This window comes from Delphinapterus leucas, chromosome 2 (genome assembly GCF_059928025.1).
Source record: "Delphinapterus leucas isolate spDelLeu-1000000601 "Yukka" chromosome 2, BTC_Dleu_Yukka2, whole genome shotgun sequence".
Classification (NCBI taxonomy): Eukaryota; Metazoa; Chordata; class Mammalia; order Artiodactyla; family Monodontidae; genus Delphinapterus; species Delphinapterus leucas.
In genome coordinates this window covers 139,762,673-139,787,118 of record NC_143130.1, presented here as the reverse complement: position 1 = coordinate 139,787,118, position 24,446 = coordinate 139,762,673, and the positions used below count along the sequence as shown (strand labels likewise).

The 24,446-nt window shown below is 40.1% G+C and overlaps 1 protein-coding gene and 1 non-coding gene across 4 annotated transcripts in view; one reads left to right on the top strand and one right to left on the bottom strand.

The window, feature by feature from the left end:
- Nucleotides 1-23,988, bottom strand: part of DAAM1 (dishevelled associated activator of morphogenesis 1) — a 179,277-nt gene extending 155,289 nt beyond the window's left edge. Inside the window, exon 1 of one of the 3 annotated variants that reach the window (XM_089907765.1) lies at nt 23,863-23,988. The gene's annotated coding sequence lies outside the window, so the exon portion shown is untranslated. Of the gene's footprint in view, nt 1-23,716; nt 23,816-23,862 lie in introns of those variants that run through there. The other 2 variants (XM_089907762.1, XM_089907764.1) reach the window with 2 other exon arrangements.
- Nucleotides 10,600-10,706, top strand: LOC115803661 (U6 spliceosomal RNA). The gene has a single exon (XR_004024433.1). It is a non-coding gene; the product is annotated as a U6 spliceosomal RNA (small nuclear RNA).
- Nucleotides 23,989-24,446: the final 458 nt, after the last annotated feature.

The window sequence follows — 24,446 nt, the reverse complement described above, 5'->3', positions numbered from 1 at the left end:
GGTAGTGGAGACCTGAGTTATAACTCTGATTCTGTCATTACACTAAACTTATTACTAGGCAAATTACTCGTTCCAGTAATTTTGCCAGATCTAAAAAGGAGTCATCCTGACTTCTGATGCAGAACTCTTAGGGTCAACTCAGACAGTGAATGTTACACCCCTTTAAAAGCCACTAGAGACAAAACTGTCACAGAACTAATCCAAACCTCACATTTTACACGTGAGGAAATTGAAACCCAAGAAACTGTGGGCCAAAATGACACAGTAGATAGCAGGCTAAAGAATCCACATTTCCCCGCTGGAGAGTTTTCTACAATGTGAGCCATAATATACGGTTTGAAACTTTGACTTAATTACTTGTATTAGCTCTCCTTGGGACAATTGATAATTTAAAGGCTTTCTGTCTGATATTACTTTTAAAAATTCTCACTTCAAAAAAGTTCACGCCTCTCAACTAGATGATTGTACTAAATAAATTATAGCATTATTGCTATAATATGGACATATACTTTGTCACTTTTAAGCCTAGGTATTAAAACTGTTTCTTCAAAAGAACAAAACAAGATAAATAATACATTTGAAAATCTCAATAAACACAAGCCAAATAACAGTTGAGAATTAATGATGTTATATCTTACAAACCATCAACGCTTTACCCACTTAGGACAAATCCCTTTAAAAAATAAAACCTACATAAAGAAAGTTACAAAATGTGAGTCCATCAATCATATAATCCACCCAAAACTTTTTTTTTTTTAATTATTATTTATTTATTATTTATTTTTGGCTGTGTTGGGTTTTCGTTTCTGTGCGAGGGCTTTCTCTAGTTGCGGCAAGCCGGGGCCACTCTTCATCGCGATGCGCGGGCCTCTCACTATCGCGGCCTCTATTGTTGCGGAGCACAGGCTCCAGACGCGCAGCCTCAGTAGTCGTGGCTCATGGGCCTAGTTGCTCCGCGGCATGTGGGATCTTCCCAGACCAGGGTTCGAACCCGTGTCCCCTGCATTGGCAGGCAGATTCTCAACCACTGCACCACCAGGGAAGCCCCCACCCAAAACTTTTATAAGAAGAATTAACAGGGAATGGCTGAATCAGAAAATGACAGAGCAGTCTTTTATATATATATATTTTTAAACTAAATTTATTTACTTATTTATTTTTATTTTTGGCTGCGTTGGGTCTTTGTTGCTGCACGTGGGCTTTCTCTAGTTGCAGCGAGTGGGGGCTACTCTTCGTGGACGTGCGCGGGCTTCTCATTGGGTGGCTTCTCTTGTTGCAGAGCACGGGCTCTAGGCGCATGGGCTCTAGTCGCACAAGTTTCAGTAGTTGTAGCACTCGGGCTCAGTAGTTGTGGCTCGCGGGCTCTAGAGCGCAGGCCCAGTAGTTGTGGTGCACAGGCTTAGTTGCTCCGCGGCATGTGGGATCTTCCTGGAGCAGGGCTTGAACCCGTGTCCCCTGCATTGGTAGGTGGATTCTTAACCACTGCACCACCACAGAAGCCCTATATTTTTAAACGTTAACTATTGATAGAAAAGTATGTTTGAATAATTTTAGCCTAGGATTTTATCAGCCACAGAATAAAAGATTTTATAAACTCTATTCTGTTCCATATTAAAGATATTTCACAAGATTTTGCCATTGCAAATCAATAAAACATGATAGAAAATCAAGACAAAACATCTCATAGTCCATTTTACATTAGAGGTGTCATTTGTCCACAGAATGTGCAAGTGAAGTGTCTGATTCTTTACTTAGAAAGGCTTTGGTACTCTCGGAAATTCTGTTCCATTGGTCAATTTATAATGAATCAAACCACTTGTGATCTGAATGGTGCCTAGGAATTAACTAATGAGCTGGGGAGAAATATCCTTTTCTAGGCTAGGACGTCATGAATTGATGTTTCAAGGAGGAGAATGCAAAAGTGACCTTCTCCCCTAGATCTTGGTCCTTACTCCAGAGAATCCTTTCAATAATAACCTCTACACCACTGGGTCAAACCATGTTTCCCAAACAAACACACAGGGACTACCTGCCAACACTTGCCTTACCAGAAAGCTGCATAGAATGTGTTGTGCATTTTGTTTGTTTGTTACTTCTTGAACAAAGATGGACAGCCACAGTGCCTCAAAGCAGAGTTCCAGAAAAAATATGTCAACAGAACCATAATAATTCTGAATAGGTGGTCTTCTCTAAAATGTGCTGGGATATACTAGGAAACACAGCGTTATATTCTATCACGGGTTACCATAACTATCTAAAATTAGTTTCAAAACACGAACCTCTCTCTCAATGCTTGGAAGAGAATTTTTTTTTTCTGTTTAAATTAAAACAAACCTAAAGTGCTTAAATGTAGGAGAAAAGCCGCATTCCCACAATACTGATTTATGATATATCGACATGAAGACAATCAGACTGTGATGAGGACAGCATTATTGTAACATCAGGTGCTGTACAGGCAACGCCTTAAATATTTTAGCTAAGCAGCTGAGTATCTGTTTTGCGACACCATATATAAACAAAAAGAACTGGGTATAACATTTCTTTAATCGCATAAACCATTCTAATGTAAACTTCTGCCTCCCTCCTCATACTATTTGGATTATTTCATTGTTCTACCTCCTATTCTTCCAAACATCTTCAGTCCAATGGAAAAACTACATATCATCTCCCTTGCTCTCTCTGCCTTCAGAAAAGCCTTCTGTCTTAGTCTCACTATCAGCAGAAAAACCACTTACAGTAAGAAACCACTGAGCCAAACTCCAGGAACTGCAAATTGGCCACAAAATGGCAGGAGCTGACCTAAGGTTTCCCTTCAGATAATGAGGAAAGGGCTTGTTAACATAATTAATTATGCAAATCTGTAGCCAGAGACAGTTAATCACAGAGAAATACTTCAGGTCACTTTAAAATGCGCCTTGAGATCTCTTAAGTTTTCTGCTAAGGGGTTCCAAGATTATTTATGCATTTGTGTAAAGTCCTTGTGGCTTCATATTTGCATTGCTAATTAATCTCTTTTCTGATCTCTTCAAAACACTGGGATTTAAATAGATAAATGGGCAAATAGACCATTTGAGAAAGGAAAAACACAAATGGCCTAGAAGTTCTGTTTAACAAATTTTTTAACTACAAATTAAAATACAATATGATAGCATTTGCCAGTTGTTGAATCACAGATAATTGTAAGATAATGATATTCACAGCATAGACATGAAATTAAAGACACTTTAATATCCTGATTCAGCATCAACCTGCAAAACCTTTCTTGAGGACAATTTGGCGGGACTTAATAAAAAACTTTAAAATTATATACCTTTTGACCCATTTATTTCATTTCTAAGAAATATATCCTAAGAAAATAATCTGAAAAAGAAAAAAAATGTTCATAATAGTTTTTAATGGGAAGACATTAGGAAAACGATTACCCTATACTGTACATAAAATGGAAATAAATGCTGTCATCTAAGAAGTTTATTGAAAGTTTTAATAAACTCATACCCATTAGGATGGCGATTCAAAAAAAAAACAAAACAGAAAATAAATATTGCAAGGATGTGTACTTTTGTTGGTTTGAATGTAAAATGGTAGAGCTGCTAGGGAAGAGAGTTAGAACTAACATATGATTCAGGCCCTGGGTATATCCCACCTCTGGGTATATATCCAAAAAAATTGAAACATGGTCTCAAAGTGATATTTTCACACCCATGTTCATAGCAGCATTATTAACAATAGCCAAAAGTTGGAAGTAATAAATAAATAGAGTGTTTCAATTCTGATTTCCAATATGATTTGTATATTAAACAAATTTCATTGGAGTCTTCAATATTATTATTAATAGGGTCAAAATGTCCTGAAATGGAAAAGTTTGAGAAGGTGCTGGGCCAGACTATTTCACAACTCTGTAGGGGTAGGAATTAACTTGTAAAAAACACACAGTAATGTAATGGCTTTTATCTATAAGGAAGCAAATGGATTTTGTCTGGCAAAGATAAAACTGATTTATGTAAATGTATAAAAGAAAATATTACATTGTATAGCCCTTTAGGATATTAATCAGTTTTGTATCCACTAGCAAATTTATTCCAGCATTTCTGATTGTGGCTGTTTGGATGGATTGATAGATAGACAGACACACATATATATGCTCTTCAAATTCTCCTTTGAACTGGTCTTGACAGCTTACTGATTCCTTCAGTAATTAATAAGTTAAATAAAAATTGTTGACATGTTCATTTTATAATTGTGAGAATCTTACTTTTTAAACTCTTTGAAAATTATTCTTTTAACATTAACTATCTACAAACAGTTTCTGCATTACAGGCCATAAGACTAACCAAACCAGAGAGTTTAATAATTAATAACCTTCTAAAACAGAAAGCACCAGGACCAGATGGGTTCACTGGTAAATTCTACCAAATATTTAAGGAAAAAATTATACCAATTCTCTACAATCTCTTTCAGAGGATATAAGCAGAGGGAATACTTCCTAACTCTTTTTATGAGACCAGCATTACACTAATAGCAAAACCAAAGATATTTTAAAAAAGATAACTACAGACCAATACTGCTCATGAACATAAATGCAAAAATCCTCAACAAAATATTAGCAGACTGAATACAACATGTATAAAGAATTATACACCAAAAGGAAGTGGTATTTACCCCAGGTAAGCAAATCACATGATAATATTAACAGATGCAGGAAAAGTATTTGACAAAATTCAACACTCATGCATGATAAAAACTTGCAGTGAACGAGGGATAGGAGAACTTTCTCAACTTGGTAAAAACTATCTACAAAAAAACAGTCTGCAAGATATAAGGTTAATAATAAAAGTAAATTGCTTTCCTGTATACCAAAAATGAATGAGTGGAAAGTGAAATTAAAAACAACACTATTTACATTAGCATCCCAAAAATGAAATACTTAGGTATTCATGTACAAAAAATGTACAAGATCTATATGGGGAAACTACAAAACTGTAGTGAATGAAATGAGAGAAGAATTAAATAAATGGAGAGATACTCCATGTTCATGGATAAGACTCAATATTGTCAAGATGTCAGTTCTTCCCAACTTGCCACACCCATTTGTTTACATATTGTCTGTGGCTGCTTTTCCTACAATGATAGAGTTGAATAGTTGACAGGGTCAGCATGGCCTACAAAGCCTAAAGTATTTACTATCTGGCCCTTTACAGAAAAATTTTGTATGCCCCATTCTAAGTTATGCTCTTAATTAAGCTTTTACTTTTCTCAACCAAATACTATATTTCCTCCAAAATAAAATTTAAACTAGACAGCCTCTTCTACTTTCCTTCAATGGCAGTCTTATAAAATTGTTCTCTTAAAAGAATATTGTTACATTTTTTTAAATAGAATATTCCAATGGTTAGGATTTAAAATATACATCACCTTCTTTGAGACCAAAGGACTTCTCTTTTGAGAGCCTACAGATATGAAATAACTAGCAAAGTCCTATTAAAGAAAATCAGTTATTTCATGATCTTCACAATTTAAAAATCTGGTTATTCAATTGAGAAAATGGGAATACGAACATACATATGGATAATTACCTTAAATGTAAATGGACTAAATGCTCCCACCAAAAGACACAGATTGGCTGAATGGATACAAAAACAAGACCCATATATTTGTTGTCTACAAGAGACCCACTTCAGACCTAGAGACACATACAGACTGAAAGTAAGGGGATGGAAAAAGATATTTCATGCAAATGGAAATCAAAAGAAAGCTGGAGCAGCAATTCTCATATCAGACAAAATAGACTTTAAAATAAAGACTATTAGAAGAGACAAAGAAGGACACTACATAATGATCAAGGGATCGATCCAAGGAGAATATATAACAATTGTAAATATCTATGCACCCAACATAGGAGCACCTCAATACATAAGGCAAATACTAACAGCCATAAAAGGGGAAATCGACAGTAACAGATTCATAGTAGGGGACTTTAACACCCCACTTTCACCCATGGACAGATCATCCAAAATGAAAATAAATAAGGAAACACAAGCTTTAAATGATACATTAAACAAGATGGACTTAATTGATATTTATAGGACATTCCATCCAAAAATAACAGAATACACATTTTTCTCAAGTGCTCATGGAACATTCTCCAGGATAGACCATATCTTGGGTCACAAATCAAGCCTTGGTAAATTTAAGAAAATTGAAATTGTATCAAGTATCTTTTCTGACCACAACGCTATGAGACCAGATATCAATTACAGGAAAAGATCTGTAAAAAATACAGACACATAGAGGCTAAACAATACACTACTTAATAACGAAGTGATCACTGAAGAAATCAAAGAGGAAATCAAAAAATACCTAGAAACAAATGACAACGGAGACACGACGACCCAAAATCTATGGGATGCAGCAAAAGCAGTTCTAAGAGGGAAGTTTATAGCAATACAATCCTACCTTAAGAAACAGGAAACATCTCGAATAAACAACCTAACCTTGCACCTAAAGCAACTACAGGAAGAAGACCAAAAAAACCCCAAAGTTAGCAGAAGGAAAGAAATCATAAAAATCAGATCAGAAATAAATGAAAAAGAAATGAAGGAAACGATAGCAAAGATCAATAAAACTAAAAGCTGGGTCTTTGAGAAGATAAACAAAATTGATAAACCATTAGCCAGACTCATCAAGATAAAAAGGGAGAAGACTCAAATCAATAGAATTAGAACTGAAAAAGGAGAAGTAACAACTGACACTGCAGAAATACAAAAGATCATGAGAGATTACTACAAGCAACTCTATGCCAATAAAATGGACAACCTGGAAGAAATGGACAAATTCTTAGAAATGCACAACCTGCCAAGACTGAATCAGGAAGAAATAGAAAATATGAACAAACCAATCACAAGCACTGAAATTGAAACTGTGATTAAAAATCTTCCAACAAACAAAAGCCCAGGACCAGATGGCTTCACAGGTGAGTTCTATCAAACATTTAGAGAAGAGCTAACACCTATCCTTCTCAAACTATTCCAAAATATAGCAGAGGGAGGAACACTCCCAAACTCATTCTACGAGGCCACCATCACCCTGATACCAAAACCAAACAAGGATGTCACAAAGAAAGAAAACTACGGGCCAATATCACTGATGAACATAGATGCAAAAATCCTCAACAAAATACTAGCAAACAGAATCCAACAGCACATTAAACGGATCATACACCATGATCAAGTGGGGTTTATTCCAGGATTGCAAGGATTCTTCAATATACGCAAATCAATCAATGTGATACACCATATTAACAAATTGAAGGAGAAAAACCATATGATCATCTCAATAGATGCAGAGAAAGCTTTCGACAAAATTCAACACCCATTTATGATAAAAACCCTGCAGAAAGTAGGCATAGAGGGAACTTTCCTCGACATAATAAAGGCCATATATGACAAACCCACAGCCAACGTCGTCCTCAATGGTGAAAAATTGAAAGCATTTCCACTAAGATCAGGAACTAGACAAGGTTGCCCACTCTCACCACTCTTATTCAGCATAGTTTTGGAAGTTTTAGCCACAGCAACCAGAGAAGAAAAGGAAATAAAAGGAATCCAAATTGGAAAAGAAGAAGTAAAGCTGTCACTGTTTGCAGATGACATGATACTATACATAGAGAATCCTAAAGATGCTACTAGAAAACTACTAGAGCTAAACAATGAATTTGGTAAAGTAGCAGGATACAAAATTAATGCACAGAAATTTCTGGCATTCCTATACACTAATGATGAAAAATCTGAAAGTGAAATCAAGAAAACACTCCCATTTACCATTGCAACAAGAAGAATAAAATATCTAGGAATAAACCTACCTAAGGAGACAAAAGACCTGTATGCAGAAAATTATAAGACTGATGAAAGAAATTAAAGATGATACAAATAGATGGAGAGATATACCATGTTCTTGGATGGGAAGAATCAACATTGTGAAAATGACTCTACTACCCAAAGCAATCTACAGATTCAGCGCAATCCCTATCAAACTACCACGGGCATTTTTCACAGAACTAGAACAAAAAATTTCACAATTTGTATGGAAACACAAAAGACCCCGAAAAGCCAAAGCAATCTTGAGAATGAAAAATGGAGCTGAAGGAATCAGGCTCCCTGACTTCAGACTATACTACAAAGCTATAGTAATGAAGACACTATGGTACTGGCACAAAAACAGAAAGATAGATCAATGGAACAGGATAGAAAGCCCAGAGATAAACCCATGCACATATGGTCACCTTATCTTTGATAAAGGAGGCAGGAATGTACAGTGGAGAAAAGACAGCCTCTTCAACAAGTGGTGCTGGGAAAACGGGACAGGTACATGTAAAAGTATGAGATTAGATCACTCCCTAACACCATACACAAAAATAAGCTCAGGGCTTCCCTGGTGGCGCAGTGGTTGAGAGTCCGCCTGCCGATGCAGGGGACACAGGTTCGTGCCCCGGTCCGGGAAGATCCCACATGCCACAGAGCGGCTGGGCCCGTGAGCCATGGCCGCTGAGCCTGTGCGTCCGGAGCCTGTGCTCCACAATGGGAGAGGCCACAACAGTGAGAGGCCCACGTACAGAAAAAAAAAAAAAAAAAAAAAAAAACCTCAAAATGGATTAAAGACCTAAATGTAAGGCCAGAAACTATCAAACTCTTAGAGGAAAACATAGGCAGAACACTCTATGACATCAATCACAGCAAGATCCTTTTTGACCCACCTCCAAGAGAAATGGAAATAAAAGCAAAAATAAACAAATGGGACCTAATGAAACTTAAAAGCTTTTGCACAGCAAAGGAAACCATAAACAAGACCAAAAGACAACCCTCAGAATGGGAGAAAATATTTGCAAATGAAGCAACTGACAAAGGATTAATCTCTAAAATTTATAAGCAGCTCATGCAGCTCAATAACAAAAAAACAAACAACCCAATCCAAAAATGGGCAGAAGACCTAAATAGACATTTCTCCAAAGAAGATATACAGACTGCCAACAAACACATGAAAGAATGCTCAACATCATTAATCATTAGAGAAATGCAAATCAAAACTACAATGAGATATCATCTCACACCAGTCAGAACGGCCATCATCAAAAAATCTAGAAACAATAAATGCTGGAGAGGGTGTGGAGAAAAGGGAACCCTCTTGCACTGTTGGTGGGAATGTAAATTGATACAGCCACTGTGGGGAACAGTATGGAGTTTCCTTAAAAAATTACAAATAGAACTACCATATGACCCAGCAATCCCATTACTGGGCATATACCCTGAGAAAACCATAATTCAAAAAGAGTCATGCACCAAAATGTTCATTGCAGCTCTATTTACAATAGCCCAGAGATGGAAACAACCTAAGTGTCCATCATTGGATGAATGGATAAAGAAGATTTGGCACATATATACAATGGAATATTACTCAGCCATAAAAAGAAATGAAATTGAGCTATTTGTAATGAGGTCGATAGACCTAGAGTCTGTCATACAGAGTGAAGTAAGTCACAAAGAGAAAGACAAATACCGTATGCTAACACATATATATGGAATTTAAGAAAAAAAAATGTCATGAAGAACCTAGGGGTTAGACAGAAATAAAGACTTGAGGATATGGGGAGGGGAAAGGTAAGCTGTGACAAAGTGAGAGAGAGGCATGGACATATATACACTACCAAATGTAAGGTAGATAGCTAGTGGGAAGCAGCTGCATAGCACAGGGAGATCAGCTCAGTGCTTTGTGACCGCCTGGAGGGGTGGGATAGGGAGGGTGGGAGGGAGGGAGACGCAAGAGGGAAGAGATATGGGAACATATGTATATGTATAACTGATTCACTTTGTTATAAAGCAGAAACTAACACACCATTGTAAAGCAATTATACTCCAATAAAGATGTTAAAAAAATAATAAAAAAATAAAAATCTGGTTATTTTCCAAAACTAACACTGAAATACCTTCCTCCTCAAAAAATAATTTTTTTTCCTTTTATGGAAGCTAAAACTCTACTTAACAAAAACACTTAGGCTGAAGGACTAAACAAATCCAAGTATCACCTAATGAATCTGTATATGGTATATTTTTCGTAAGAATTTAAACTGCACTAATTCACTCACTTTAAGTATATAACACTTAGACTGCTGTCAATAACAGGAATCTGAAATACCTAACATACTTGCTCTACTCCCAAATATATCTCTAAATATCTATACACACATGTATCTAGTAAACTATATCTACACTTTCTGTTTACCAAATAAGCTTTTCTACCTCTAGTGACCAGATCGGTCCATGGCATCAGTTACTTTCATCTTACCTAATTTAAAGGGAAAAGGGGAAACAGAGATATTGTACCATGAGGGCCAGACTGAAGGAAATGTTATAGGACAAATAATCCAGTTCTTTTCACAAGTAAGTTGCAAGGAAAAATACTACATGGGATTTAAAGAGGCTTAACGGACATTAAAAAAAAAATTCAGTGTATGAACCTTATTGGAATTCTCAGTTGAACACTTTTTAAAAAATCAACAGTAAATTTGAAAATTGATGAAATGTTTGGTAATTTTAAAGAAATAATTCAGTGCTCGCTTTGGCAGCACATATACTAAAATTGGAACAATACAGAGAAGATTAGCATGGCCCCTGTGCAAGAATGACACGCAAGTTTGTGAAGCGTTCCATATTTTTAAATGGCTGTGCAGTTTTCCAGGCATCAATTTTAAAGATTATAACTTCACTTTATCACAATCAAACTTCTCAGACATACTTAGAACGATTTGTGGATATTCTTTTCTGTTTAATTTGTATGTGTTCATTCATGTAGTAATGCTACAATGTTTGAATTGTAGTGGCTTTATAGTAAGTTATATAGCTGCATGCTAATTAACAGATACTCAACTTCTAATAAAATGTATTACTTGTAAAAAAAAAAGAAATACAAATTATTTTAGGTATGATAATAGCATTTCAGTTATGTTTTTAAAGAGAGTCCTGATTTTTTTGGACATAAACTAAATACTATTTACAGATGAGATTATAAAATGTCTCGAATTTACTTCAAAATAAGCCCAGAGCTGATGGAAAGTAGTTGGCAGTAGAAACGAAAGATTAGTCATGAACTGATAACTGGTGAAACTGTGGGTATATGGAGGATTCTCATATTAGCTATATTAGTCGTTCTATGTGTTTGTGTGTAGGAACTTTTAATAACAAAAATGTTTTTTAATCTTCATTTTCACTCTACTTGAAAAAAGAAAAGCAGGAATGGAAAGCAATAAATCTGAGGGGGAGGTATCTTAAAAAGACAGAGGGGGTCCTGAAGCATACTTGTGAAGTGTCGTCCATTTTGGGATTTTGGATTTTTCACCTTAATAATCATCAGTAGTATATTAGCATAATTTCTGTTATCTGGTATGAAAGGCAGACCTTTAAATGATGCCCCATAACCTTTTAAGGGTGAGTGGAACCTATGAATATGATGAGCTATCACTCTTGTGATTATGTTATATTATATGGTCAAAGGGTGGGCCTGACCAAATCTGGTGAGACCTTAAAATCACCCACTTCTCTGGCTGATTGAAGAAGACACCTAGAAGAAATCAAACAAACATCCTCGCGTGAACTTCCAGTGTAGGCCCATGTGGCATAAAATGTAGGTTGCCCCTAGGAGCTAAAAGCAGTCTCTGGACAACAGCTAGGAGTATTCAGTCCTATAGTCACAAGGAAATAAATTCTGCCAACAACCAGGGAGCTTGGAGGAATCCTCTGAACCCCAGATGAGAACTGCAGCCTTGGCTGACCCGTGAGTTTTACCCTGGACACACCCTGAGCAGAGAGCCTAGCCACAGCCTGCTCAGACTTCTGACCTGGTGGCGTTTTAAGCCGCTAAATTCGTGGTAATTCATTATGCAGCAATAAAACTAATACGTCTGGAAAAGCACCTTATACCCAAATAGTACCCCAAAGTCTACCTCTACACGAGTTTATGATCCCAGTGGCACCAAGTGAGTAGCTAAACATTCAGCAACTTAACATTTAATGCAGTATTTCTCAAAGGATCATGAATCCGAATTTGAGGAACCTTGAGCTACATAATCCCTTATAAATGAAATATTCTTTGTCCAACACACACGGTTAGCTTTACAGGCAAGATTATATACCTGAGTGCTTTTTACAGTGTGAAGTCTTCTACAGGAGAAAAATCCTGCAAAATCATCAAATGGAGCAAGTTTAAAGCAAATTGTGACTAAGCCAAACATATCACCAAAACCTTAGCTTATCATCACATCAGGTATAAAACAGTGCAAAGCTTTCTATCCTTTAATGCCCTAGCTCACAATTAGGAGGTATGAGAAGAATATGAGCCAGATTCCATTACAACAAAATTCCATTATAACAAAGTTTCCCACGGCTCAGGTGGTCCTGAGGAATTATCACAACTACACTTTGTCCATGTTATACATCTATTTATTTAAAGAAAACATTGAGACGTACATGAAGAAAAGAAACAGAAAAGTAAGTCAAAGATATTATCCCCAAGGTCTAAAATTCTGTTTCCAAGGTTTTACTTAGTCTGATTCTTTTTAGCCTTCTTTTTTTGGGGAGGAATAACAGCTTTGTTTCAACATAATTCATACACCATAAAATTCATTCATTTAAAATGTATAGTTTAGGGGGTTTTAGTGTACTTACAAACTGGTAACCATTATAAGTAATTTTAGAATATTTTCATCATCCTTAAAAAAAAAAAACCCGTATTCTGCTTTTTTTTTGTTTTTAGCTGTCATTCTTTCTTTAACACCATGTCATGCTAACAAATTTTTCTCTAGTACTAGAAAACACTGGCCATCTGAGACTCAAAATCAGCATTTAGGGGAGAAAAGAGCTGAGGGTAAAAGGTTTGATCTGCAGGAATAACAGATATTGGAACAATTGATTTGGGATTGTAGAGCATTGCTTCCTATAAGTGATGCTGGGAACATTCCTTTGAAAACGTGGACATGATCCAAATAAGCAAAACATGAAATTACTTGCAGTGAAAAGCAAAGAATCTTTCACTGGGGAGAGTCTTCACCTATTGCACAATGTAATTTGTTTATTTCAGAAGCTGAAGACAGAGGATAATCTGAGCTTTATTTAGTAAAACAAGAGTTCTATATTCCAAAGGGAAAAATCTGGAATTTAAAACAGCATTCTGATATGCTCACACCCAGTATCAAAACATTCTTCACCTGCCAAGTGAATAAACAAATGATGCTTTAAGGTGTCACTTCCATAGCTTATGAGATAGTCCATAAAATGCTCAATATAATATTTTCCCCTTATTCACTTGCCTCTGATATGCTTGATAGAAATTTGGATCTAATCTGATTATTCTAAGTAAAATCCAAGTAAACGGAGCCATTTTATTGTGTTTCCCACTTTTGGTAGTTATAACTCGAGACTTTGAAATCCTCCATGATGGCCCATGGCATAGGCCAAGTTAGGAAATTTGCAACAAACAAATCTGCCTCATGTTTATGAAGCCAGAGATGAGTCTGATCGGAAACTCACTCTGAGTGACAAGGCAAGTTTGAGTGCTGCCAAAGCCCAAGTTTTTGAGTCAAGTTTTACAGACATTCTTTTTTGAGGGAGAGAAAAAAAGGGGGACATCAGTCTGCTGCTAATCCTTTTCAGAGTTCTTCCCTCACTGCTGATTTGAGATAAACTGTCATTTTTAAAGGCAAATGCCTTTTTCTTTTTTTTTAAGCATTTTGGCGTTTGATAATAACAACAGAGATGATCTTTTCTTTCCCCAAAGCCTCATCTTCTTTATCCACAGATAACTTTACTGACCTACCAACACAGGCTATGGGCTTCAAAGTTGTTTTCCCGCTAGCGCTGGTGGGCTTGCCCTGACCCAGCATCAGTGTCTCACAGAGTCCCCTGTTATGACCAAGGACATGTCCTTAAACTATGCCTGGCCTCCCAGGCAGTGGTCATGGAAAAATGGAGAAGTGACCCTGAAGAGTCTAATCCACTGACCTTCACTTTGCTCTAACCAACTACCCAAATAAATAAAAACAGCAGGATAGCTTGGTCTCCCAGATGAATTCCAATTTACCCCTAAATATCCAAGCCTGGTCCAATGTTTAAAATTCCCAGGCCATCCAAAATCTGTCACCTGGCTTTCAACTGGGCCCAATTTTGCTCCCCAGGGGACATTTGGCAATGTCTGGAGACATTTTGGTTGTCACAGCTGGGGGAAACTTTGCTACTAGCATCTAGAGGGTAGAGGCCCAGGATGCTAATGAATATCATACATGCACAGCACAATCCCCAACAACAAAGAACCATCCCACCTAAAATGCCTAAAATGATGAGATTGAGAAACCCTGGATTGGGTCATTTGCCAGCCCAGTGCTGGATAAACGTTTGAAGAGACACTTATTGCAATTTAATTTAGTTTAAAACGGGGATTGAAAACTCAAATGCCTTCAAGGGCCAAGGAGGTAAAGAAATATCACATAAACAAAGTGGCTGTGTATGAGGCACTAGGGTGCTGTGAGGTCAGTGACAAATTAGAGTGTAAATGCTCAATAAAACCATTCCCTTTTTAAAAATAACACTGTGTTGGCCAAATAAAACATGACTGTTGGCTACATCCATCCTGTGTGGCAATGGTGGTAATCAAATTCTGGTTTAAAGAGATGATCAATTTAAAGAGAACTGGATGGTCACGCAAAGACACCATCTAGCCTCATCCCTTACTTATATCCTACGGAATTTCCTAAGCCCCAGGACTGGAGAACGTGACTAGAAGCTGTTTAGTTAAGGAGATTAGAGATCAGATCTTGAGGGTTTAGCTCCAGCCAAGAACAGGGTCTCAGAAACCTTGCGCTAAGAGCAGAGACCAATGTTGGAAATTCTGAAGGGGAAAAAATAGAGTTCCCCCACACTGATCTCCATTCTAGGGAAACTCAGTGGACATTACATCAACGTTACACAGCGCCATATAAGTGAGGTCATTATGTTAAGATGAAACCATTCTCATAAAATTTTAGAATTTTCACATTGTTTCACAGGTGAGGAAACAGAGGCCCAGGAAAGTTTAAAGGAATGGCCAAGATTACCCAAATCTAAACCTAAAATCAAATGGTGTTTCTTTTTCCTCTGTACAATTGCCAAGCAGCAACCAAAAGGCGAAGGGATTTTATTCAGGGTGTCAAACATTCGTGTCTAAACTCTTAACCAACATAAGTAAGTTATACGTAGATATTAAACTTACTCAGCATCATCCCCTTTCCCTGACAGAAAAATCATTAATCCATTTGTCCCAAGTCATTGTTTTAGGATCTCTTTTTTATATAACAGAAAAATTTAAAGCAGGTTAAATATTTCCAGCCCTCCTTTCAGATTAAGCTGGAGAGAGGAAAGCCAAGTCAGCAACTGGAGCACAAGGAGAAGGAAGCCCCAATCTGAACATCCCCGTGTGGATGCATACTTTCTGTTGGAGGAATTCCTGACCTGTATAAACAAAGGCAATCCAGAGGGAAACAAATGATAAGATAAGTGAAACCCAATAACTCCCTCTGTCCTCCCTTCCACCTACTTCCCCCAACTTGTTCCATCAGAAAAACAATCTGAGCTTGGGAGAATTAAAATGTAAGCCATCCCCTCTCTGCTGCCACACAGCTCCCTATTCTAAGTCGGAGGTTAAGGGGGAAGACCATTTGTAAGTTCGGTGAGTGTGGCTCCCCTGGTATGGAACCTGGCCACAGGGTACCACGGTCTCCCTTTGCCCACAGACAGGTTCCTGGCAAGGAAGTAGGTCACTGGTCCTTCAGACTCAAATTGCAATCCAAGGAGTATAGTAGGAAAAGCTGGGGTATGGAAGAAAGGTACCTTCCGTCACAGGAAAAGAAAAGAAATTGGGTCAAACTAAAAATTTTATATACTTAAAAAAAATTTTTTTTTACTCACTTCCTTAGCATAAAATATGAAGCAAGGCAGTCTCTTGCCGTGGTTCCTGGAACTGTAGTTGGAAGTGTCACCTACTCGTTGAGTGTCAAGCCCTAAATGGGTCACAGAAGTTTTCTAGTCCAATCTAATCTCTATTCTTGATTTTAAAAATACAAAAATATAATAACATGCCTTTCATTTAACCTTCTGAGGACATAATGAAGTCTTAGCTATCAGCTTCAATTCCAGCAAGATTCATTCCACACCCTCTCTGACTTTTACTCTGAATGACCATTGAGTGCTGAGCAGGGAGCGGGGTGTGGGGAGGAGAACCTCTAATGCAAACTAGATTGCCACACACAAAGAGAATGGGAAACAAACAGAAATGTTATTGTTGTTTCTTTTGCCACTATCATCCTAACTCAAATAGCCACCGCTAACATGGGGTAACTGTGGCAGCATTTTTTTTTAATTCCTAAATCATTTACCTTGGCCAAAACCATGACATTTTCTATATTCAAAATTTCACCAACTTTCAAGAGTTGAGAATGCAGCAAGGACCTTTAAATGGTTTGATTTGTCCATTTCATTTCCTTTAACTTTTTACAATAAGTTTTGTAGTAAATTCTCAGGATTTAGAAGGGTCCCTAGCCTAACCCTCTTGTCACAGAACTGTAGTTTCTAACTTAATTCGTGTCTAGACATTTCACTGCTCAGTTTTACCAAATCTCTATGAATGAAATACAAATTTAAGCCTAGACACATGTGAACAATCTAACTCACCTGGTGAATGATGTTGGGCACGATCCTTCACTCTTCTTCCAGGGTGCAAATCTGCAGAATTTTATGGGAGAAGAGTGAAGCCCAGAATGGGCACCAAAACACACACTAATGACTGTGGTCACACCCCCAAGAAAGGGAAGGAAAAGACCAAGGCTATGTTTTAGGAAGCTGCCCCTAGTCCTGACCCACGCTCTTCACAGGAGGACACCTGTCAGAAGCATAAACATAGTTCCTAGGCAAACTGCTGGTGAAGCCCTACCTCTAACTTACGGGGTCTGAAAAAACTAAGACCCTCATCAGTTCATTTTATAATATGGCACCATCTTTTGCCCTTAGTGATGATGGCTATGCACTGATATATCCACAGGGTCTATCCTCCACTGTCTAGTGTCCTTTGTGACCAAGAGCATGATGAGTTAAAAAAAAAAAAAAAAAGAGTTACTAGAATTACAGGTGCAGTTGGTGACTCCAAGACAAGGCAAAGCTAACCCATGCCCTTGACCTGGTTTGTACGTCACTAACAAACTGAGCTTAGCCAATAAGCCAGAATATAAGAACTCATCTCAAAAAACAAAAGATGGGCATCTGTATTGCCCAGACAATGCCCAAAGATCAGATCTAGGCTATCTACACTTGGAAGTCTAAATTCAGACAGTCCATCAGATGGGCAATGTTTGCCAATCGTACAGAAGGTATTTTTTTCAGAAATGAAGAGGACAAAGACCAGTTTAATGCGTGTCCCTAACTGTGTGCCTGGCAGAAGTACAAGGAACCTTCAACTCCGATCCTGGTGCAATTTATAGAACAGAATGAGCTCAGGTTATTACTAAAGGTGAATGACATACTTAGGAAATGTAACACGACGAATTTAAAAAAGCTTCTGAAACTAATATCTGTTAAATGAATATTACGTTTGAGCAGCCTAAGGGCTAACAAGTCTTTTGTTTTCATTTTCCTTTCCTGGCAATATGCTGTTAGGGCATAACTTTCCTATTATTTCTCTAAATGACACAGTTTGTGTTTTATTCAATTGTCTTCATTAAATATTGTCAAAGTGGCACAATATCCAGTGTTAAGCCAAAAGTAAAAGATCTATTGTGAGTCAGGAAATCACACCAACTACACTGGAAATTGAACTTGCTTGCCTAGTTTTCCACATTTAATTCACAATAGTGGCTATGGTTTAAAAGAACTGCAATTGTATATTTGGTGCCAGATTTGCTCCACTGTAAAAGTAAGTCTCTCTTCTAAGGTGAGGGGGGAAAAAGCTTATTTTAATGTGTAAGGATACCCAGTATTAGATTACGTGTTTGACTACTACTCAAGTTTTCATTTTCTTTTCAAAAGAGCTTTCACAATTTATGTTAAAAGACAACAGGGAGTTGGGAAGCTAAGAAGTTATGGGAGTCTTAACTCTCAAGACAGGCTTCTGTGGCCCTGTTCTGGGTGAGAAGGGCTTTCTTCAGATAAGGGATTCAACCTACTGAAAAGTTATCTCAGTTAACAAGAGGGTCTAATGCTGGACAAACTCCACATAGATTCAGAGATGGCATTTAAGAGCATTTCCTTTTTCGAATAATTTCCCCATCATTCACAAAGCAAAAGGGAGGGAGTTCAAAAATTCTTAACATTCAAATAAACAAATGCAACATTTTAAATCTCATAAAACATTTTCTGTTCCAGAAAATCAGACTCTAAGAAACCATTAAGTGAAAAAGCAGTTTTACTCTTAATCAACCCAGCACTTGTTGACCTAGCACTGTTTCAGAATCAAGAGACACAAAGGAAGTTGTGATTCCCCCAACTCAATGGAGAGAAAAGAATAACATATAGGAAAACCAGAGGCAAGGCAATAGTGGGGGGGTGTAAAGAACTGGAAGCCTGGGTCCCTAACAGGGTCTGCCAGTTACCAGCTGTGTGACCTGAGCTCGGTGAGTTCCTTAAGTTCTTCATGCCTCAGTTTCCTCAGCTGTAACATAGTGATAACAGTACCTACCTCATGCAGCTGTGGAGGAGTCTATAGTTAAGCTCATGTAAAGTATTAGGAAAGGCCTGACCCAAGTTTAGCACCTCACATCCCTTGACGGTTAGTATCACATTCGGTATGAGTGTTTGTTTGCGTGGTCAGGCTGAGGGCGCTAAGGAGCAAGGAGCCAGGCGTGGTGGCGAAAGCGGAGGGACAGGCAGGGAAGGCTTCCCAGAAGCTATGGCACTCAAGCTGGATCTGAGAGCACAAGGAGAATTCAGATGCTCAGAAGAGTGCTCATTCCAGATGAGGGGAGCCATTACTGCAGAAAGTCACAGATAGGGGTAAAAACCAGGTGTGCTTAAACATCAGCAGGGAAAATAAGCTCAGCAAGGCTGAGGGTATATTTGGTAACCTCAGATTAATGGATTAATGGGCAGGGGAGGGGGGGTGCTCAGGCTCTGTGTGCTTGTTGCTATGCTCCTAGGACTTAACATTTAAATCACTTTTAGATATGTGTACTATGAATGCAAACTCACTCTGAAATGCTCATTTCTCTGTTTTTGGAACAGTGGAAAGGATGCCAGAAAATACAAAGGTAAATGTTTTTTTTTGCTGTGGAAATAGTCTGCTCAAGTGGAATGTAGGTCACCAAAATCAACTTGCATCTCATCGTCATCTGTCCCTCTTTCAGTGGAGGCAATAAGTGGTAGCCTGAAGGAAGGGGGAGGAGCGGCACTTCAGAGCCATCCTTCAATTCCAATCTCTATCAGCCACTCAGCCACTCCAAGCACAACCCTCAACAGAGGTATCCTAGGACAGCCCCAGCCTGCGCCCCCCCACCCAGCCCTGCCAATCTACAGAAGAAGCCCTACTTACCAAGTTCTGAAATATTACCTGTGCTAGCAGTTGCCTCTAAACCAAGCTCTCAGGGAAACCACTATCATCGGATGCGGTAAGTGTTTAAGATATACATTCACTTAAAAGATTCCTTCCATTACCAAGTTAGAAATTATGGTGCCAAAAGAAGTGACAGTAGTCCACATTCCTTGTCCAAAGAAGAAAAATCACAAAACAGAAGAATTTTCATTTTGACTGGTGCCCCCTCTAGAGATTCAACTAGTTTGCTAACCTAAGTTGGCAAAGTTGCTTTGTTTCCTGAAATGTAAGGATAGACTTAACACTTGGAAATACCAGGAGCATGACACGAAGCCAGGGAGGGCCCCACAGAAGTCACAGGCTCTGTGATTATTTCCTGAGCCAAACACCTAAGGCTCTCAGTGGTACCAAACTTTGTTGGAAAAGCTTGTTTCCCCTGATCCAACAGCTGTAAGTTTTCAAGTAATTTAACAGAAGACCTCAAGATTCTCAAGCCAAAGCCACTCTTTATACTATCCCCCAAATATTTACAAAGTGAAACACTTTCAGTCTTAACTATGTTTTGTTTGTAAACACCTTATTTGTTCTGATGACCACAGTATCAACACTAAAAGCAGCCTTTTAAACAAAGTAGCTCAAATAAAACCACATGCAGACACACAAATTCTTAACACCCAGAGGCATGTCCACAAAGCAAGAAAGCCAGGGTTCAAATTCCTTGGCACCTTTTCACTGAGCTCCTGTAAGCACCACCCAAGGACATGACCCACTGCACCCTCTTTACTATCACACCTCCTCACTAATTTACACTTTGGAAAACCCACAGAATGCAACTTACTGGATGATAACTGAATGCTACAAATATTGGACAAATGTCTTTTACCCTGTTCCCCTCTCACATCAGCCAGCCTGAACAACTTACCCCTGTTTATAGAACCCCACCCCAAATGAGAGAGCTATTGCCCACTCTTCTACCCACATGGTGCCTCTGGGGCCACTGGCAGCCTGGCAAAAGTCTCTAGGTATCTTTGCCTTGGTCTCTCTCCCTGTTCCCCTGTCATTTACCTCCTGGGAAAGTTATCTGGGCCAAGGACAGTACAACAGAGAGAAATCTAGAAATGTCTGGTTTGGGGTAATAAGAATTGTATAAAGAATTAATTATAGGGGGAAAAAGTCTCTGTGAGTGAATATATTCCAAAAGCAAATAGTTACAATTTGACTATTTCAAACACATGGAAGGCCGTTTATACCTCGTCACATGCTACACAGGAGTTTTGATTTATGCTGAGATGAAACTGCTTGACAGAAAACTAAGAGGAATATTACAACTGATGACAAAACTATCAGTGGAAAGAATATAGATCTTGGATCTCCAATCATGGTTCTACTAGTCAGTAGTGATTCAACAAATATTTATAAAATACCTACCAATGGCCAAACACTGCTTTAAATGCTGGATAGACAGGGATCGACAAGACAAAGACTGCTCTCAAAGACCTTCACGGAGTGGGAAAAACCCACACACATTGGAATTATTATCAGAATTATAGGGAGTCAGAAGTAAGGAGATAACTGAAGGAGATTTCAGTCAGTGCTAACTTCTATGACAAAAATTGTGAGTGAAATTTCTGATCCTGTTTCCTCGTGGGGATGCAACCACCTACTTAAAACAAGATGATGAATGTCAACCGCCTGGCACACAGCAACCCCAAGCATTTACCTGCACACGAATGTACACGCATAGATGCTAGCAGATATACACCTTCCCCCCTTAACTGCAATGTCTGTGATAATCCACTTTGGTATGAAATGAAAGCAGAAGGTAGGCAAAATGTTTGCATAATTCAATTACTCTTAATGCAATTAAATTACAAATAACTGCATTCAACAAGAATCTATAAAAAGTCAAAATCTAAACAATTCTATAATAAAAGGATAAAAAGAAGTCCAGATACTGGGATAATAGTAGTAGTAGAACTAATATTATAAATACTAATACAGCTGCCTTGCCCACTTTGAGGGATTACCATGAAAAGTCGGGCTATTTTGCCATACAAGTAAGGCTCAGAGATATTAGCCCGATGTCACAGTGTCAGAAGCTGGGCTTAAACTCTCATCTTCAGATTTCTTTGAGAAAAATAAAAGACAATGAACAACTCCTTCTTAGAGCCACAAGATTTTATACCGAAAATCAACTTTAGGAAAACTGCTGTGCCCCTCTTCCCACATCACCAACGACTGAGGTCCCCAGAGGCAGAGGGTTCACCCCAGAATGGGGAACCCAGTAATGACAGAGCGAGAGCAGGACCCAGGCTTCCTAGATCCCAACCCTCTCAAGGATCTCCATCCTCTAGACGGGTCTTTAGATTTCATGAGAACCACAAGGGATAGCCGTGACTTCCAGAATTCAATTTCAGTTATTACTTGTCCCTAAAAACTTCCAGTGAATTGCACCTAGGGCAAATTAAGGACCTTTACTGGTGGCCAGGAAGCTCTCTTCACACATAACAGAGGAGAACTCTCTCCTGGAGAAAGGTGCCTACAGCACTATAATATACGTTATTAGGAAAACGTATGTTTTCATTTTCTTGAAATGAGAGATCAGCCTGAAGGGAGAGAGATCTTTTGATTGTAATTTTCAGAGTTTGCCTCAGTGCAAAGGCTCTTAACAGCTTTTTCTGGGGAGGGAGGTGGAGAGACCAGGTATGGGGACGCGACAGGGAAGGGGGTCCAAAAATTGTGTCCAAGCTATTTACAAGAGAATGGAGAGAGCCCGGGGCTGTGAAACCGGTGACTAGGAGAGAACAGCTGGGCCCAGGGAGAGCATCTAACCACACCTACTGGCCACGCCCTCCCAGCTGCCCGCAGAGCCACACTGAATTGAAACAGCAGTGGGAGCAGTTAAGATTCCGACGGCAGGAGTCGCCATGGCAACGGGATTCATCTCGCAGGCAAACCCCACTTCAATTCACTAGGTCCTTCTCGAGTCTCAAGAAACTACCAACTCAAGAGGAGCAAAACGGTCACGGGTGGCATTTACTCTTGATGCTCTCCTGCGGGTGAAGATGGGAGGCGGGGTGGGGAACGGGGGTTGAAGTGTATTCTATTCCTGGGTCCCCTAAAATATTTTATGGGCGCAAGAGACAGAACACTCCAATCGCAGGCTGCGATTAACTTGAGAACAGAGCCTTTAGCAAGGGTTTGATGAACAAGTAAGAGAAAGGATAAGAGTGCTAGGGAAAGGAAATCCAGAGGACTTTATAGGGTTCTCGGGCGCCGCGCACGTCTCCAAGCGGATCACAAGCAGTTGGATTTTCACCACCAGCTGGGAAAAGCGATTACCCAGCTCTCCTGCCCCGCTGCGAGTCGTATCGCTAGATAATTCGACACTCCCCACCGCTTTACCACGTCCCAGCCCAGCGCTCCGAGCAGACGCTTTGTCCCAGCTCAGGTGTTCTTTGTCGAGGGAGCCATCAGTGCAATGGGCACCAAGATGCGCCCTACCCAGAGGGACGGGAGGCGGGAGCGCTCTTTGGCGCCTCGAACCCGGTCCGCAGGCTGCGCAGCCGCCCCTCGCTGCTGTCCGCCAACACCCCTCACTCCTTCCGCAAGGCGGCTTTCCCTCCTCTTTCTGGTTTGAGACCTTTAGCTTCCAACTTTGCCTAAATTACAGTCACCCCATCCCTTTCGAATGAGTCTTGAGGTGAGGGTGCCCGGGATGGTGGGGGTTCTGCTGGGACGCGAACGAGTAAACGAGTCCCTTCTCTTCGGTCTACACCTCCGAGTCTACCAAGCCTGCCTCGGGATTGTCCCTCCCGGAGCCTCCCGGACCAGCAGCTCCCGACAGCAGCAGTGCCCTCAGCACTCAGTCAAGGCCACGACCCCCAGCGCCCCAGCCCCGGGGTGTCAGCAGCAAGGCGGCGAGTGGTACCCTGCCGGCTCTCTTGGCATCCGAGCACCTCAGAAAGAAAGAAGGGAGGCACCCCCGTCCCCGGGGGCGCCTTCCCCCGGTCTCGCCTTGCTTTGCACCGCGCTTGCAGCCATTTTCCCAAACCCTGCTTGGCAGCCGGGAACTGTCTAGGTCTTGTTCCCACCCAGACTCAACCTGAAGGACGGGTTTAATATTTACCTACTGGCCCCGGAGCTCCGGGGAGGCAGCGGGAGGGCGCGCCGCTAACCCAGCACCGGGCCCGAAGAAGCACGCCCACCCCCGCGCCACCTCCTGGTGCCACTTAATGAAGGAGTGCGGCGGGCGACGCGGAACGTCCCCCTTACCTGAGCAGCCCCCGCATGCTGAAAAGGCGGCTCTGCGCTCCGGGTACAATGGGATCCGGTTAAACAGTTTCCTTCACAGCCGCTCGTAGGTTACCAACTCGCAGGTGACATCACCCTCTCCTCGCCTGATAGGATACAATGCGGCGCTCACTGCGCATGTACTCCCGGGCAGGGCCCGCACACTCCTGGGAGTTGTAGTTCACATTCCACAAGCAGAGCCTGGGTAGCTACGCTACTGAGGGTGTTGAAACTACACTTCCCGAGGCATTCCTGGGCCTCTTCGTCCCCGCCCCAGCCCCGCCCCCACCGCGACCCGCCCCCTCCCCGCCCTCCAGCCTTGCAGTGTTAGTGTTGGGTCTTTCAAAAACCGAGCTGCGGACTCAGCGGGCGGGCGTGGGGGCAAGCACCCTTCGGTCATGCCCTTTGACTTGACCTCCACTCGGTCCCATGCGGGCTCTGAGGGACCAGAGGGGTCCGGGGCTAGTGTGCACCAGCCAGGCAGCTCTGACCAACCGGGCTCTGCTGGCCCCAGCTGGAAAGAGAAGATGAAGCCTTTCACTGCCTTCCCTACGCGTAGCAACTAA